Genomic DNA, 18,387 nt, shown 5'->3' with positions numbered 1-18,387 from the left:
GTATTTTTTCCTAAGTGAATGCACACAGGATATTTTATTTTATATTTTAATTGAGACGGAGTCTCTCCATGTTGCCCTGGCTGGTCTCTAACTCCTGGGCTGAATGGATCCTCCTGCCCTGGCCTCCCAATGTACTGGGATTACAGGTGTAAGCCACCGCTTGCAGCCTTTTTTTTTTTTTTTTTTTTTTCCCTTAAGAGAAAGGAATGGCCAGGGGCGGTGTGGCTCATGCCTGTAATCCCAGCACTTTGGGAGGCCAAGGCGGGTGGATCATAAGGTCAAGAGATCGAGACCATCCTGGCCAACATGGTGAAACCTGTCTCTACTAAAAATACAAAAAATTACCTGGGCATGGTGGTGTGCACTGTAGTCCCAGCTACTCGGGAGGCTGAAGCAGGAGAATCGCTGGAACCCCGGAGGCGGAGATTGCAGTAAGCCGAGATCACCCCACTGCACTCAGCCTGGCGACAGAGCAAGACTCCATTTCAAAAATAAATAAATAACAGAAAGGAAAATGGGCTGGGCGCGGTGGCTCACACCTGCAATCCCAGCACTTTGGGAGGCCGAGGTGAGTGAATCACCTGAGGTTAGGAGTTCAAGACCAGCCTGGCCAACGTGGTGAAACCCCACCTGTACTAAAAATACAAAAAAAATTAGCCAGCGTGGTGGCACATACCTGTAATCCCAGCTACTCAGGAGGCTGAGGCAGGAGAATTGCTTGAACCCGGGAGGCGGAGGTTGCAGTGAGCCAAGATCACACCTTTGCACTCTAGCCTGGGCAACAAGAGTGTAACTCCATCTCAAAACAAAGCAAAAAAAAAAAAAGAGAGAGAGAGAGAAAGGAAAATGGCAGAGTTTCTGGAAAGAGAAAAAAAATGGCAGGTAGTGGGAAACAGAAGTGTTCATTGAACCTGGAATGTGAATGTTGAAATTAAGACACACACATGCCCTCAGTGCTTGCCTCTACTCCCTCCACATCCAGGATCCAGAAGATGCATAGATAGAAGGTCCCTCTCCAAGGAAGCTGACCAACCAGGAAGAAAGATTTTTTTTTTTTTAGACAGTTTTGCTCTGTCATCCAGGCCAGAGTGCAGTGGCACCATCTCGGCTCACTGCAACCTCTGCCTCCTTTTAGTAGAGACAAGGTTTCTCCATGTTGGCCAGGCTGGTCTTGAACTCCTAACCTCAAGTGATCCACCCGCCTCAGCCTCCCAAAATGCTGGGATTACACACATGAGCCACCGCGCCAGGCCAGGAATAAAGATTTAAAGATACTGATGCCGCTGAGCATGGTGCCCCATGCCTGTATTCCCAGCTACTCAAGAGGCTGAGGTGGGAGGACTGCTTGAGCCCGGGAGGTCAAGGCTGCAGTGAGGTATGATTGCACCACTGCACTCCAGCCTGGGCAACAGAGCAAGATCCTATCTTTAAAAAATAAATTAAATAAATAAATAAAGGAAAAGAGAAAGAAATATAGCATAAAGGTTAAGAGCACTCTAGGCCGGGCATGATGGCTCACACCTGTAATCCCTACACATTGGGAGGCCGAGGCAGGTGGATCACTTAAGGCCAGGAGTTCGAGACCAGCCTGGCCAACATGGTGAAACCCCATCTCTACTAAAGATACAAAAATTAGATGGGAGTGGTGGTGCGAGCCTGTAATCCCAGCTACTTGGGAGGCTGAGGCAGGAGAATCGCTTGAACCTGGGAGGCGGAGGTTGCAGTGAGACAAGATCATGCCACTGCTCTCCAGCCTGGGCAACAGAGCAAGACTCTGTCTCAAAAAAAAAAAAAACTTAATTAACTTTAAAAAGATTTAAAGATCCTGATGCCACTGGGCATGGTTGCTCATGCCTGTAGTCCCAGCTACTCAGGAGGCTGAGTTGGAAGATCACTTGAAACCAGAAGTTTGAGGCTGCAGTGAGCTAGGATCGCACCACTGCACTCCAGCCTGGGTGACAGAGTGAGACCCTATCTCAAAAAAAAAAAAAAAAAAAAAAAGGAAAAGATAAATAATTGTAGCATAAAGGTTAAGAACGCTCTAGAGCCAGGATCAGCAAACTCCAGCCAAAAGCTAAATATGGCCCACTGCCAGTTTTTGTACAGCCTTGCAAATGAAGATCCTTTCACTTAATTGTTTTTGTTTTTGAATGTCTGGAAAAATGTCAAAAGAAAAATAACATTTCCTGACGTGCAAAAGATATGAATTTCCCATTTACTGTCCATAAATAAAGTGTGCTTGGCACACAGCCACACTCATTCATTCCATATTGTCTTTTCTGGTTTTGTTTTGGTTTTTTTTTTTTTTTGAGATGGAGTCTCGCCCTGTCGCCCAGGCTGGAGTGCAGTGGCATGATCTCGGCTCACTGAAAACTCTGCCTCCCAGGTTCAAGCAATTCTCTGCCTTAGCCTCCTGAGTAACTGGGATTACAGGCACCCGCATCCATGCCTGACTAATTTTTATATTTTTAGTAGAGACAGGGTTTCACCATCTTGGCCAGGCCGGTTTTGAACTCCTGACCTCCTGATCCACCCTCTTTGGCCTCCCAAAGTGCTGGGATTACAGGCCTGAGCCACCACACCCAGACTTCATTCATTTGAACTCCCGGGCTCAAGTGATCCTCCCTTCATTCCGTATTGTCTATGTTGGCTTTCCTGACACTATGGTTTAGTTGAAGAGTGGTGACAAGGGACTGGCTAGCTCACAAAGCCCAAAGTATTTACTGTCTGGTCCTTTTCAGAAAAATGTTTGCTGCCTCTGGAGTCTTCAATTCCGGCTCTTCAGAGTTCTGGCTGTGTGGGATGGGCGCGGTGGCTCATGCCTGTAATCCGAACACTTTGGGAATCCAAGGTGGGAGGATCGCTTGAACCCAGGAGTTCAAGACCAGCCTGGGCAATATAGCAAGACCCCATCTCTACAAGAAAAAAAAAAAAAAACAAGGCCGGGCCAACATACTGAAACCCCGTCTCTACTAAAAATACAAAAATCAGCCAGGCATGGTGGCACACACCTGTAGTCCCAGCTACTTGGAGGACTGAGGCAGGAGAATCTCCTGAACCCAGGAGGCGGAAGTTGTGGTGAGCCAAGATCACGCCACTGCACTCCAGCCTGGGCAGCAGAGCGAGACTCCATCTCAAAAAAAAAAAAAAAAAAGTAATTAGCCAGGTGTCATGGCACACGCCTGTGGTCCCAGCTACTCAGAGAGGCTGAGGTGGGAGGATCGCCTGACCTGGGGAGGCAGAGGTTGCAGTGAGCTATGGTCTATGGTCACACCACTGCACTCCAGCCTGGGCAAAAAAGAGCAAAACCTTGTCTTTAAAATAAAAACAAAAATAAAAAAAGAAAGACAGGCTGGGCATGGTGGCTCATGCCTGTAATCCCAGCACTTTCGGAGGCCGAGGCAGGTGGATAACCTGAGGTTGGGAGTTAGAAACCAGCCTGATTAACACGGTGAAATCCCATCTCTACTAAAAATACAAAAAATTAGTTGGGCGTGGTGGCACATGCCTATAATCCCAGTTACTCGGGGGGCTGAGGCAGGAGAATCGGTTGAATACGGGAGGCAGAGGTTGCAGTGAGCGGAGATTGTGCCGCTGCACTCCAGCCTGGACAACAGAGCAAGACTCTGTCTCAAAAAAAAAAAAAAAAAAAGAAAAAAAGAGAGAGAGAGAGTGGGAGTTTTTGCTGTGTGATCTTGGGCAAGCTGCTTCAACTTCTCTGTTTCAGCTCATTGTTCAGATGTGTTAAATGGGAATCATAGTGGATCTCAAAGAATGGTGGAAAGCTTGCTCTGAGCACCATGCCGAGCACATAGTAAATGTTGAATAAAGGCAACCTGTCATTGTGATGGTCACTGACGTTTCTCTACAGCTCTGTGGTACAACATCATCCCTAAAACGTGGGCACAGAAATTAAAACTCCAGAAAGTGAGGTCTCTTGGCCAAGGTCTCACTGTGACTGGTCTGAGCTCCTATCTGTGCTGGGGGGCTTGGCGGAGCTCTGAACATGCCCCCAGGGAAGGGAAACAAGACCTCAACGCCTGGGGAAGGTTCAGGCCGCAGTCAGGGAGCGCCGTGACGCGCTGTGGTCGGGACATCTGAGCCAGGCGGCCCCGCCCACCGTGGAGCACTCAACGTCACCCTCTTAGCACCTCACGTTTGCTGGAGTCACACCTCTGTGCTCAGCTGTCTCCTCGAAGTAAGCGTGGGCCCTGGTTTTCCTCACCCACTGGGGAAGGGCCCCACTCTCCACCCTCACCATCACAGGCCTTGAGGGAGGGATTGCACAGGAAGTAGTTGGAAGGGACAGCACCCCAGGCTCTGCCAGGGGGGGCCCTCCTTCTTCTGCCTCTGAGGTTGAGTGAACAGACTCCTCCCCCAGGAAGTCCACCTTGATTGTTTCCTAGCAAAAATCTTCTCCTCTCAGGGTCCTTGTAGTGTGTCTCCCATCATGTAGCCAGTGATCTCTTCGGGTGTTAACTTTTACCTGGCCTGGGTCCTCTACCCCAGAGTGAAGCCTAACAGAGCATTAGTGGTGTGAGCGGAGTAATTTGCATGAGTCAGACAGCTACAGAGTGAGCTGGGGGTCAGATGGAACTGAAGAAAAGAAGGAAGGAAAGTATGGAGTGAAGTGGATCTCACTGTTTGTTTGAGACGGGGTCTCGCTCTGTTGGCCAGGCTGGAGTGCAGTGGCATAATCATGGCTCACTGCAGCCTTGAACTGCCAGGATCAAGTGATCCTCCCACCTCAGCCTCCTGAGTAGTTGGGACTACAGGCACATGCCGCCACACTCAGCTATTTTATTATTATTATTATTATTACTATTATTATTTCTTGTAGAGATGGGGTCTCACTAAGTTGCCCAGGCTGGTCTGGAACTTCTGGGCTCAAGCGATCCTCCTGCCCCAGCCACCCATGTATTAATAGCTGGGACTACAGGTGCACACTACCATACCCTGCTATTTTTTTTTTTTTTTTTGAGATGGAGTCTCGCACTGTCGCCAGGGCTGGAGTGCAGTGACGTGATCTCAACTCACTGCAACCTCCACCTCCCAGCTTCAAACGATTGTCCTGCCTCAGCCTCCCAAGCAGCTGGGATTATAGGCGCCCGCCACCGCGCCCAGCTAATTTTTTGTATTTTTAGTAGAGACAGGGATCCACTATGTTGGCCAGGCTGGTCTCAAACTCCTAACCTCGTGATCTTCCCGCCTCGGCCTCCCAAAGTGCTGGGATTACAGGAATGAGCCACAGCGCCCGGCATTTTTTTTTTTTTTTTTTTTTAGAGACGGGGTCTCACTATATTCCCCAGGCTGGTCTCCAACTCCTGAACTCAAGTGATCCTCTTGCCTTGGCCTCCCAAAATGCTGGGATTACAGGCATGAGCACCCAGCCTGAGATAGATCTTGAGTCATGAAGGGGTGTTTACACATGTTGAAGGACAAAAGAGACACAGAGAGGGGAATTACATCATCCAAATGAGTCGAGTAGCTGGAAAAGCTACATCCAGGTCTCTGGAAAACACAGACTGGCACCCGAGTGTGTGCACCTGGGGTTTTGTGTAAGAGTTGCAAGGTACAGGCCAGGCATGGTGGCTTATGCCTGTAATCCCAGCACTTTGGGAGGCCTAGGCAGGCGGATCACCTGAGGTCAGGAGTTTGAGACCAGCCCGGCCAACATGGTGAAACCCCCGTCTCTACTAAAAATACAAAAAAATTAGCTGGGCGCGGTGGCAGGCGCCTGTCATCCCAGCTACTTGGGAGGCTGAGGCAGGAGAATCACTTGAACCCGCGAGGCAGAGGTTGCAGTGAGCCGAGATTGTGCCACTGCACTCCAGCCTGGGCATCAGAGCAAGACTCCGTCTCAAAAAAAAAAAAAAAAAAAGAGCTGCAAGGTACATTCTTACTATGTCGCTTAGACTGGTCTGGAACTCCTGAAGTTGAGGAAATGACCACAACATTTCCTTAAGAGATCCTCCCGTCTCAGCCTCCCAGAGTGCTGGGATTAGAGGCAGGAACCACCACTCCCAGCTTGCAAGGTATGATTGCGCAAAGCAGTTGAGCTTTGTGAAGTTGAGGCACACATCCTGCTATCCTGGGACTGAGTGTCTCTGATGTGACACTGTGTACTCAGGAGGATGCATGCGGGCATGGATGTGCTTCCAGTTGAGCAGCAGCATAGCATAAGGTTTGACTCGCTTGGCTTCAAATCCCAGCTCTGCCTCTGCTGGCTACATGAACTTGAAATCTCTCCATCTCTCTGTGCCTCAGTTTCCCCGTATATGAAATGAGACTAACACCAGTGACCACCTTGTGGGACTGTTGTCCAGAATCAGGGAGCCAGAATAGTGCCTGGCATACAGCAGGTGCTCAATAGGACCAGCCATCATTGCTGCCAGTGGGCTGAGAGTGCGGTGCCTCCACGTGACTGTGTACATGGGTTGATCTTGTTTAGGCAAAAAGGCAGGCAGGGCCGGGCGCGCTGGCTCACGCCTGTAATCCCAGCACTTTGGGAGGCTGAGGGGGGCGAATCACTTGAGCTCAGGAGTTCAAAACTAGCATGGACAATATAGTGAGACCCCGTCTCTACCAAAAATACAAAAATTAGCCAGGCGTGGTGGTCCACACCTGTAATGCCAGCTACTCGGGAGTCTGAGGCAGGAGAATCGCTTAAACCCGGAAGTTGGAAGTTGCAGTGAGCCGAGATCATGCCATTGCACTTGAGCTCAGGAGTTCAAAACTAGCCTGGGCAATATAGTGAGACCCCGTCTCTACTAAAAATGCAAAAATTAGCCAGGCGTGGTGGTCCACACCTGTAATGCCAGCTACTCGGGAGTCTGAGGCAGGAGAATCGCTTAAACCCGGAAGGTGGAAGTTGCAGTGAGCCGAGATCATGCCATTGCACTCCAGCCTGGGTGATGGGGCAAGACTTGTCTAAAAAAGAAAAAGGCCAGGCGCAGTGGGTCATGCCAGCCTGGCCAACATGGTGAAACCTTGTCTCTACTAAAAATACAAAAAAAATTAGCCAGGCGTGGCGGCGGGCGCCTGTAGTCCCAGCTACTCGGGAGGCTGAGGCATGAGAATCGCTTGAACCCGGAAGGCGGAGGTTGCAGTGAGCTGAGATCGTGCCACTGCACTCCAGCCTGGGCGACAGAGAAAGACTCAGTCTCAAAACAAAACAAAACAAAACAAACAAAAAAACAAAAAATAAAAATAAAAACAAAGGGCAGGCAGGAATATGTGGTGCAAAATTGTTGAAGATGAAAATAACTGCAATGGTCATCAGAAGGAAAACTGCCAGGTTATTACTCACAGAATCAGTTTAAAAATTAAAAACATGTCTGAGTCATCTCTTGATAGAGATCTGCAAGGGCTAAGAGAACAAGGCACTCAGACTTTGCCTCCTCTACTCTTTCAAAGATTAAGGTTTTTAGTGTGGAATGGGCCTTACCCATTAGGTTGAGTCTCTGTCCTGTTTGAACTTTAGGTTGAAAATTTGGCGTGATTATTTTAGGTAATTGCTTTTTTGGGCAGATCGCTTACAAAACCTTTAAAGGAGGCTAGGCGGTCGGGCGCAGTGGCTCACACCTGTAATCCCAGCACTTTGGGAGGCCAAGGCGGGCAGATACGAAGTCAAGAGATTGAGACCATCCTGGCCAACATAATGAAACCCCGTCTCCACTAAAAATACAAAAATTAGCTGGGCATGGTGTCAGGCCCCTGTAGTCCCAGCTACTTGGGAGGCTGCGGCAGGAGAATCGCTTGAACCCAGGAGGTGGAGGTTGCAGTAAGCCGAGATCACACCACTGCCCTCCAGCCTGACGACAGAGTGAGACTCCGTCTCAAAAAAAAAAAAAGGGGGGGGGCTGGGCGTGGTGGCTCATGCCTGTAATCCCTGCACTTTGGGAGGTCGAGGCAGGTGGATCACGAGGTCAGGAGTTCGAGACCAGCCTGGCCAACATGGGGAAACCTCGTCTCTACTAAAAATACAAAAATTAGCCAGGTGTGGTGGCACATGCCTGTAATCTCAGCTACTCAGGAGGCTGAGGCAGGAGAATCACTTGAACCCAGGAGGCAGAGGTTGCAGTGAGCCGAGATCATCGTGCCACTGCACTCCAGCCTAGGTAACAGTGACATTCTGTCTGGGGAAAAAAAAAAAAAAAAAAAAAAAACTTTAAAAGAATAACTAAGTGAGTAAGTGAGGAAAAAAAGAAACGAAAGCAAGGTGCAGGCTGCTATGTGCAGAATGGCCGCTTTGGGTTTCAGAGCAGAAATAGGTTGGTATAAAACATTTCAGAAAGATGTGCAAAAATTGAGGGTATTGGGGTGAGAAGATGTGGATGTTTCATGATATATGATTTTGCATGCTTGCATTTTCCATGGGTTAGTTTTGTTTGCTTTGTTTTATTCTTTTTGTTGTAACATTAAGCACAGAATCGTGGCCAGCTTTCACACACGCAGAAAGAAACCAGTGGCCAGAGCCACCTGGAGGAAGGAAACTTTTCGCACCCAGTGACATCAAAGGCAGGAAATGGTGTTTCCCTGTTGAGGGCAGTGGAAGGAGGAGTCAGGGTTGGGGAAGACCCAGGCAGACTTGGGCAGACCCAGGGACCCCTTCAAAGAGGATGAAGAGGCAGCTCACGGTGCTGGGAAGTCAACCCGCTTTGGAAAGGGAATCCCAGCAGGGTAACTACCTGGAAAGGACTTTCCAACTCCCCTGGGGGAGGGACACAATTAGACACACACAGACACCAGAACACAAAGGGCACACCCATTCTGGACATATACAATCACGAAAACAAGACAGACATACAGACACACCATGCAGATATACACACAATCACACACACACACACACCTGGACACACAATCATAGATACACAACGACCATCAAAGCTAGCCACAGACCAGATGCAGTGGCTCACGCCTGTAATCCCAGCACCTTGGGATGCCAAGGCAGGCGTATCACTTGAGGTCAGGAGTCCCAGACCAACCTGGCCAACATGGTGAAACCCTGTCTCTACCAAAAATACAAAAAAAAAAAATAGCTGGGCGTGGTGGTGAGTGCCTGTAGTCCCAGCTACTAAGGAGGCTGAGATGGGAGACTCGCTTGAACCCGGGAGGCAGAGGTTGCAGTGAGCCAAGATGGTGCCGCTGCACTCCAGCCTGGATGACAGAGTAAGTTTCTGCCTCAAAAAGAACAAAAAAAAAGCTAGCAACAGACACACACAAGGACACAAGAGACATATATTCAGGGCATATAACCAAACACACTGAGACTAGAACACACCAACACAGACACACCATCACACACATACCAAAACAGACATGGAGGTACACAACACACACATGTACACGGTTACACACTGAGACAGACACCCAAAGACACAATCATAAATATACATGCAGGCACCATGGCTAGCCATAGACATAACGCAAGAACACACGTTATGGGCATGTACAATCACATACACAGAGGTCCAGGTCCAATCCTACGACCATCCAAGGTCTGCCCCTCTCCCAGAGGAGTCCCCAGGGACTACCCTTCAGAACACCCAAGCTCCATCCTCTACCCACAGAGGACCACCCAAGGTCCATTCCCGCCAGAGAACCCAGGACTCACCCCTCAGACCACCTAAGATCCATCCCCCAAGAGGAAACCCAGGCCCTTCCCTCTGGGGACCTCCCCCTCCCTCCACTGAGGAACCACTCTGGGCCCCTTTTCTCCGCAGCGATACCCAGCTTGGGCAGCGGGCGCCCCCTGGTGGACCTGGAGCCCCAGTCCAGGGCTGCACGGAGCTGGGGCCCAAGAGCCAAGGCGCGCGGAGGGTTCCGGTGCTCTAGGACTTGGGAGCATTCACCGCAGAGCCGGGGAAAGAAAGAGCGTGGAGACGCGGGAAGGGGAGATGGGAGGCCGGAACTGGATCCGGCAGGGCACTGAGCGCGGGAACAGAACGTCGGAAGCAGGAATGGGTTGGAGGCAGTGGGACCGAAGACCTCCCACTCCCGCACCCCAGCCAGCCCCGCGTCTCCGCCAGGCAGGTGCGGCTCCTGGACCGCGGAAGACCCCGGAAGCGGATTCCCAACGAGGCACAGCGAGGGCAGGGTCAGGGAGGTTAGAGTGCTGAGGGTGGGAGGTCTTCGGTCCCACGGCCGAAGCTTGCCTAGTCATGGCTCTCAGCCTGGAAGTAACCGCCAAGAAATCGCCCGAGACCGGGAAAGCCCAGCGCTCAGCCTGGATGATCACCAGCACCAACGTGGCTTTGGCTCGCGGGTTCAAGAGAAAGATGGGCCCGCCCCTTCCACAACTGATCCCTGTCAGTCTCCCAAAGCCCCACTCCGCTGTCATCCGCCTCCCACCTCCCTAGCTTCTCCCCAGGCCCCGCCCTCGTACCCATCCGTTTGCCTCTCAGGCTCTGCCCACTCCTCAGTCCTTCCCACTCTCCTGTCATTCTCTCGAGGACCGGCCACTTCCCCAGCAGACTCCCAGGCCCAACCCACTCCTCAGTTCCCCTACCCCACTGTCATTCTCCCTAGACTCCGCCCACTTCATTGTCATTTGTCTCCCAGCCCTTGCTAACTCCTTAGTCCCTCCCACTTCCCTAACATTCTCCCCAGGCCCCGCCCACTTCTCCTGCAGTCCGCTCCAGGCCCTTCCCACGCCACAGTTCCCCCCAACATTATCTCCAGGCCCCGCCCACTTCCCCTGTCATCAGCCTCCCAGGCCCTGCCCACTCCTCAGTCCCTCACACCTCCCTGTCATTCTCCCAGGCCCCGCCCATTTCCCAATCATTAGTGACCCGGGAATAGGGCCTGGAGACTCTTCCTGCCCCACTCTCTTTTTTTTTTTTTTTTTTGGAGACGGAGTTTCGCTCTGGTCGTCCAGGCTGCAGTGCAATGGCGCGATCTCGGCTCACTGCAACCTGTGACTCCCGGGTTCAAGTAATCCTCCTGCCTGAGTCTCCCGAGTAGCTGGGATTACAGGCATGCATCACCACGCCCGTCTAATTTTTTTTTTTTTTTTTTTTTGTATTATTAGTAAGGACAGGGTTTCACCATGTTGGTCAGGCTGGTCTCGAACTCCTGACCTCAGCTGATTCACTCACCTCGGCCTCCCAAAGTTGTGGGATTACAGGTGTGAGCCACCTCACCTGGCACTTTTCTGCTTTTCTTAGTCCATAACACCCTCTCCTCAGGCTCGGCACCTCTATCCCTTTGAGGGTTTGTCCTGTCTCAAACCCTCGCCCTTTTTCTGGGTTCTGCCTTTCCGGAGTCCTGCACCCTCTTCCCACTCCAGGTTCTCAAGCCATGCTCATCCCTCACCAATTTCGCTGGGACTTGCAGCCGCCCTTTGATTCCTTTAGGCCTTGCCCCATTCGTTCTGCCCTCCAGACATGCAGGCTCTGCCCTCACCCATAATCCGCATGTACATCCACCAAGACCCCACCCCAGACCTGCCACGCCCCTGGTGTGGGGTGGGGGCTGTGTCTTAAATCACTAACAGGAGCTACGGAGGCCTTGGTTTCTCCCCCGTACCCTTCCTCCATGAGGCCTGGTCTGAGTGGGTGAACCCATCCCAAAGCCCTCTGCTCCCACCACGTGGGGTGATGGCCCCACCACAGCAGGAATCCTTTCTCAGCGCCAGTGGCCTGGGGACTCACACAGGATGCCCCCCAGCCACTCCACTGTCACCAGAACTCCGACACCACCAAGATGTTGGATGCGGCTGGACACAGTAGCTCATGCCTGTAATACCAGCACTTTGGGAGGCCGAGGCGGGTGGATCACCTGAGGTCAGGAGTTCCAGACCAGCCTGGCTAACGTGATGAAACCTGTCTCTACTAGAACTACAAAAAAGTTAGCGGGGTGTGGTGGCACATGCCTGTAATCCCAGCTACTCAGGAGGCTGAGGCAGAAGAATGGCTTGAACCCGGGAGGCAGAGGTTGCAGTGAGCCAAGGTCACGCCATTGTACTCCAGCCTGGGCAACAAAAACGAAAATCCATCTCAAAAAAAAAAGAAAAAAGGCCGGGCGCAGTGGCTCACACCTGTAATCCCAGCATCCTGGGAGGCTGAGGCAGGCGGATCGCCTGAGGTCAGGAGTTCAAGACCAGCCTGGCCAACATGGTAAAACCTAATCTGTACTAAAAATGTGAAAAAATTAGTCAGGCGTGGTGGCCAGAACCTGTAATCCCAGCTACTCTGGAGGCAGGAAAATTGCTTGAACCCAGGAGGTGGAGGTTGCAGTGAGCCGAGATGGTGCCACTGCATTCCAGCCTGGCTAACAGAGTGAGACTCTGTCTCAAAAAAAAAATGTTGGATGCTTCTGACTTTTTCTATCTGATGCTGGGTAAGCCCCTCCATACCAGCCTTGAGCACCCCCAGCCTGAAATCCAAGGGCCCATGTTGGGGTCTGTCTGCTTGTCTGTCTTTATCTGAGGGTCGCTAGACTTGGGGGATGGCAGTCTGCCCTGGCTTGTGGACTGCGGTCGTGTGTATGTCCATCCGTGTGTGTCCCTGTGTGTGGGGCGTCTGGGTCAATGTGTGTTTGAGTGAATGAGAGAAAAAACTCCCTACGGTGTGGCTTTTGTGTCCAAAGCAAGCACCCAGCGTGTATGCCTGTGTGTTGTCAGCTCCCTGGGTCTGTGCGCTGGCTCTTTTTTTTTTTTTTTTTTGAGTTGTGTATCCAGGTCCGTCTGTAGGGCTGTGCAGGTACATCGCACATCTCTGTGTATGTTTGGTTGCCTGTATGTAGTATGTGTGTACCCAAGTCTGTATTGTGTTTTTTGTTTTTTGGGGTTTCTTATTGAGACAGAGTCTTGCTCTGTCACCCAGGCTGGAGTGCAATGGCACAATCTTGGCTCACTGCAACCTCCGCTTCCTGGATTCAAGTGATTCTCCTGCCTCAGCCTCCCGAGTAGCTGGGATTACAGGCGCACACCACCACCCCCAGCTAATTTTTTTATTTTTAGTAGAGACGGGGTTTCACTATGTTGGCCAGGCTGGTCTCGAACTCCTGACCTCAGGTGATCCACTCACCTCGACCTCCTAAAGTGCTGGGATTACAGTCGTGAGCCACCCCGCCCAACGTGTGTTGTGTTTATAACCATGTATAATAGTCTGGCTATGTCTGTCCTGGGGTCTGATTCTAGGGCTATATATCTGTGTGTATCTCATTGTGTGTGTGTGTGGGTGTGTCTTTTTTTTTTTTTTTTTTTTTTGAGACGGAGTCTCGCTCTATCACCCAGGCTGGAGTGAAGTGGCGCCATCTCGGCTCACTGCAAGCTCCACCTCCCGGGTTCACGCCATTCTTCTGCCTCACCCTCCCCAGCAGCTGGGACTACAGGCGCATGCCGCCATGCCCGGCTAATTTTTTTTTTTTTTTTTTTTTTTGTATTTTTAGTTTTAGTAGAGACAGGGTTTCACCGTGTTAGCCAGGATGGTCTCGATCTCTTGAGCTTGTGAACCGCCCGCCTCAGCCTCCCAAAGTGCTGGGATTACAGGCTTGAGCCAACGCACCTGGCCCTCTTTTTCTTTTCTTTTTTTTTTTTTTTGAGACATAGTTTCATTCTGTTGTCCAGGCTGGAGTGCAGTGGTGCAATCTCAGTTCACTGCAACCTCTGCCTCCTGGGTTCGAGCAATTCTCGTGCCTCAGCCTCCCAAGTAGCTGGGATTACAGGCACTCACCACCACGCCTGGCTAATTGTTTTGTGTTATTAGTAGAGACGGAGTTTCACCTTGTTGGCCAGGCTGGTCTTGAACTCCTAAGTTCAAGTGATCCACCTGCCTTGGCCTCCCAAAGTGCTGGGATTACAGGCGTGAGCCACTGCACCCATCCGCTCTCTCTCTCTCTCTTTTTTTTATTTTAAAAAAAAAGGAGTCTCACTCAGGCTGGAGTGCAGTGGCACAATCTCAGCTCGCTGCAACCTCCGCCTCCTGGGTTCAAGTGATTCTCATGCCTCAGCCTCCAGAGTAGTGGGACCACAGACATAAGCCACACACGCTACCTAGGAGGCTGAGGTGGGAGAATCACTTGATCCAGGGAGTTGGAGTCTGCAGTAACCTATGATCCTGCCACTGCACTCCAGCCTGGGCAACAGAGCAAGAACTTAACTCAAGATAGATAGGTAAATACATTAATTAATTAATGAAAATAAAACTCCAGTCTCCCGCTCATCCAGCTCTGCATGAATTAAACTCTTTGTTGCAATTCTCCTGTCTTGATACATCCATTCTATCTGGGCAGGGGACAAAGTGAACCCAGATACATCCATTCTATCTGGGCAGGGGACAAAGTTACAGAGCCCTGAAGATCAGCCTGGGAGAGATGATTCATGTCCACGTAAACCCCAAATATCAGAGGCGGGTCTCAGTTAATTTAGTTTTTTATTTTTTACTTTTTTTTTTTTTTTTGAGACAGAGTCTCACTCTATTGCCCAGGCTGAAGTGCAGTGGCACAATCTCAGCTCACTGCAACCTCCGCCTCTTGAATTCAAGCGATTCTCCTGCCTCAGCCTCCTGAGTAGATGGGATTACAGGCATGTGCCACCACGCCTGGCTAATTTTTGTATTTTTAGTAGAGATGAGGTTTCGCCATGTTGGCCAGGCTGGTCTCTAACCCCTGACCTCAGGTGATCCACCCGCCTCGGCCTCCCAAAGTGCTGGGATTACAGGCGTGAGCCACTGTGCCCAGCCATCAGTTAATTTAGAAAGTTTATTTTGCCAAGGTTGAGAACACGTATATGTGACACAGTCTCAGGAGATCCTGATGACATGTGCCCGAGGTGGTCAGAGCACAGCTTGGTTTTATACATTTTAGGGAGCCATGAGACATCGATCAACATATGCAAGATGAACATTGGTTCTGTCTGGAAAGGCAGGACAACTCGAAATGGGGAGGAGACTTCCAGGTCATAGGTAGATAAGAGACAAATGGTTGAATTCTTTTGAGTTTCTGATTAGCCTCTCCAAAGGAGCCAGTCAGATATGCAGGTATCTCAGTGAGCAGGTGGGGACTTTGTTCTTGTTGTTTTTTGTTTTTTGTGGGTTTTTTTTTTTTTTTTTTTTTTTTTGAGACGGAGTCTTACTCTGTCGCCCAGGCTGGAGTGCAGTGGCGTGATCTCTGCTCACTGCAAGCTCCGCCTCCTGGGTTCACACAATTCTCCTGCCTCAGCCTCCCAAGTAGCTGGGACTACAGGCGCCTGCCACCACGCCTGGCTAATTTTTTTGTATTTTTAGTAGAGACGGGGTTTCACCATGTTGGCCAAGATGGTCTCAATCTCCTGACCTCATGATCCGCCCGTCTTGGCCTCCCAAAGTGCTGGGATTACAGGCATGAGCCACCGTGCCCAGCCCTTGTTTTTTGTTTTTTGAGAGGGACTTTCCCTCTTGTCGCCCAGGCTGGAGTGTAATGGCGTGATCTTGGCTCACTGCAACCTCCATCTCCCGGGTTCAAGTGATTCTCCTGCCTCAGCCTCCCAAGTAGCTGAGATTACAGGCATGCGCCACCAGGCCCAGCTAACCACCAGCCTCAGCCCCCCAAAATGCTGGGATTACAGGCATGAGCCACCACACTGCCCAGCCAGAGGGGTAACTTTGAATAGAATGGGAGGCAGGTTTGCCCTAAGCAGTTCCCAGCTTGACTTTTTCCTTTAGTTTAGTGATTTAGGAGCCCCAAGATTGATTTTTCTTTCACAATCAGAACCTGCAGGCGAGCTTGCCGGCTTTCAAGGGCAAAACCTACAGGGTCATAGTTTACGAGCAGCTGGGCACCTTCATCTCTGGTGACATGGCCAGCTCCTCCCTGACCAGAATCTCCAAGATGACCATGGATAGCCTGCAGCCCCACTTTCTGACCATGTACCTGCCAGATCCGGCCTCCTTAAACTCTGAGAGCAGCTGCACACCAGCTACACCTGCACCGGGTGCCCAGGCGAGGTCCTCACTGCCAGGCAACGGGGTGGGTAGGGAGGAGGAGTCCAGGAAGTGTCCCCTCCCCATTCCAGCCCCAGCCCTAGCTGATCTCAACACTCCTCCCTCCCCATCTCCCAGGAAATCCTTCTATTATTATTTCCTTTTTTTCTTTTTCTTTTGAGATGGAGTCTTGCTCTGTCTCCCAAGCTGGAGTGCAGTGGCGCAATCTTGGCTCACTACAACTTCCCCTGCCCGGGTCCAAGTGATTCTCAAGCCTCAGCCTCCCAAGTATCTGGGATTACAGATGCCTGCCACCATGACCAGCTAATTTTTTGCATTTTTAATAGAGACGGGGTTTCACCGTGTTGGCCAAGCTGGTCTCGAACTCCTGACCTCAGGTGATCCGCCCACCTCGCCCTCCCAAAGTGCTGGGATTACAGGTGTGAGCCACGGCACCTGGCCCTATTTTTTTATGGTTTTTTTTGTTGTTGTTGTTCGTTTGTTTGTTTTAATAGAGATGGTATCTGGCTTTGTTGCCCAGGCTGGTCTTGAACGCCTGGCCTCAAGTGATCCTCCTGCCTCGGCCTCCCAGAGTGCTGGGATGACAGACGTGAGCCACCACACCTGGCTCAGGAAATCCTTCTAGTTTATTTATTTAATTATTTTAGATTAGAGACAGAGTCTCACCTTGTTGCCCAGGCTGGTCTTGAACTCCTGGCCTCAAGCGATCTTCCCTGCTTGGCCTCTTAAAGTGATTACCCGCGTGAACCACTAGGAAATCCTTCTATTCTGAACACGCCTTCTTCGGGATGTACTGCTTGGGGTATCTGGTGGCGGTAGGCCCAGCAAGGCCAGAGAATGCTCCATTGTCCCCCTCTCCACCCCTTCCAGCACCCCCCACCCCATAATTGGTCCCAACAGTGCCAGGCACGGCTTCCACAGAGCTTGTGTGTGTCCCTGGAGTTGGGAGGGCTTCTCTTAAGACTCATTCAGCATCCCTGTCTCAGAACAGTAACCGTTCCAACCCTCTGTCTCCCACTGCCTCTAGCTGGAGAGGGCCCATGCTGGCTGTGTCTATGCCCAGGGCTGGGCTCCACCCTGGCAGAGGAAAAGGAAATCAGACTCTACCGTCTGGGTGGGGAGGTGGAAGGAGGGGCCGGGGAGAAGGGGCGGCAAGGACCTTGGGAAAAGGGCCAGTGACCCACAGGCCAAGTACACAAAGACAGCATAGATTCCGATGCTGGAAGCTGACAGCACACATCGGAGCCAGCCGGGAACACCGGGCACCGTGGTGGGCAGACACATGACACGGAGAGGCCCAGGCCACGGAGCACGTGACAGTCACACGGCTGCCTCAACACCAGCAACATTTTCCTCCTGAAAGACAACTCACTGGATTGCCAGCCTTTTTTTTTTTTTTTTGACACAGAGTCCAGCTCTGACACCCAGACTGGAGTGCAGTGGTGCAATCTCAGCTCACTGCAACCTCCGCCTCACGCGTTCAGGCAATTCTCCTGCCTCAGCCTCCCTAGTAGCTAGGATTACAGGCACCTGCCATCACGCCCAGCTAATTCTTGTATTTTTAGTACAGATGGGGTTTCACCATGTTGGGCAGGCTGGTCTCAAACTCCTGGGCTAAAGCAATCCGAGTACCTTGGCCTCCTGAAGTGCTTGGATTACAGGCATGAGCCACTGTGCCCGGCCTCTTTTTTTTTTAAGATCAAATAACTGGACGGGCACGGTGGCTCACGACTGTAATCCCAGTAATTTGGGAGGCCGAGGTGGGCAGATCACCTGAGGTCAGGAGTTTGAGACTAGCCTGGCCAACATGGTGAAACCCCGTCTCTACTAAAAATACAAAAATGAGCCAGGTGTGGTAGTGTGCGTCTGTAATCCCAAGTACTCAGGAGGCTGAGGCAGGAGAATCACTTGAACCCAGAGGCAGAGGTTGCAGTGAGCCGAGATCATGCCACTGCACTCCAGCCTGGGCGACAGAGCAAGACTCTGCCTCAAAAAAAAAAAAAAAAAACAAAGAAAAAAGGTCAAATAACAAAGTAACTCTAACATCCTGTGGCGATAAAGAGCAGGGTCTTTGGACTTGGAATGTGTGGCTCTTTTGACTCTATTCCCAGCCTCAACAGTATGGGACAGTCGGGTGGGATACTCAACTTCCTTAGGCCTCCATTTTCTCATTTGTAGAATAGGCATAGAACAGCAACTATCTCCTAGGTTGTGGTTTCATCAGCTAAAAATATAAACAAGCTGGCCAGGTGCCATGGCTCACGCTTGTAATCCCAGCACATTGGGAGACCAGCCTGGCCAACATGGCGAAGCCCTATCTCTACTAAAAATACAAAAATTAGCCAGGCATGGTGGTGGGCGCCTGTAGTTCCAGCTACTCAGGAGGCTGAGGCAGGAGAACCACTTGAACCTGGGAGGTGGAGGTTGTGATGAGCCAAGATCAGGCCACTGCACTCCA

This window comes from Pongo abelii, chromosome 20, assembly GCF_028885655.2.
Source record: "Pongo abelii isolate AG06213 chromosome 20, NHGRI_mPonAbe1-v2.0_pri, whole genome shotgun sequence".
NCBI lineage: Eukaryota > Metazoa > Chordata > Mammalia > Primates > Hominidae > Pongo > Pongo abelii.
This window is presented reverse-complemented; position numbering follows the sequence as displayed.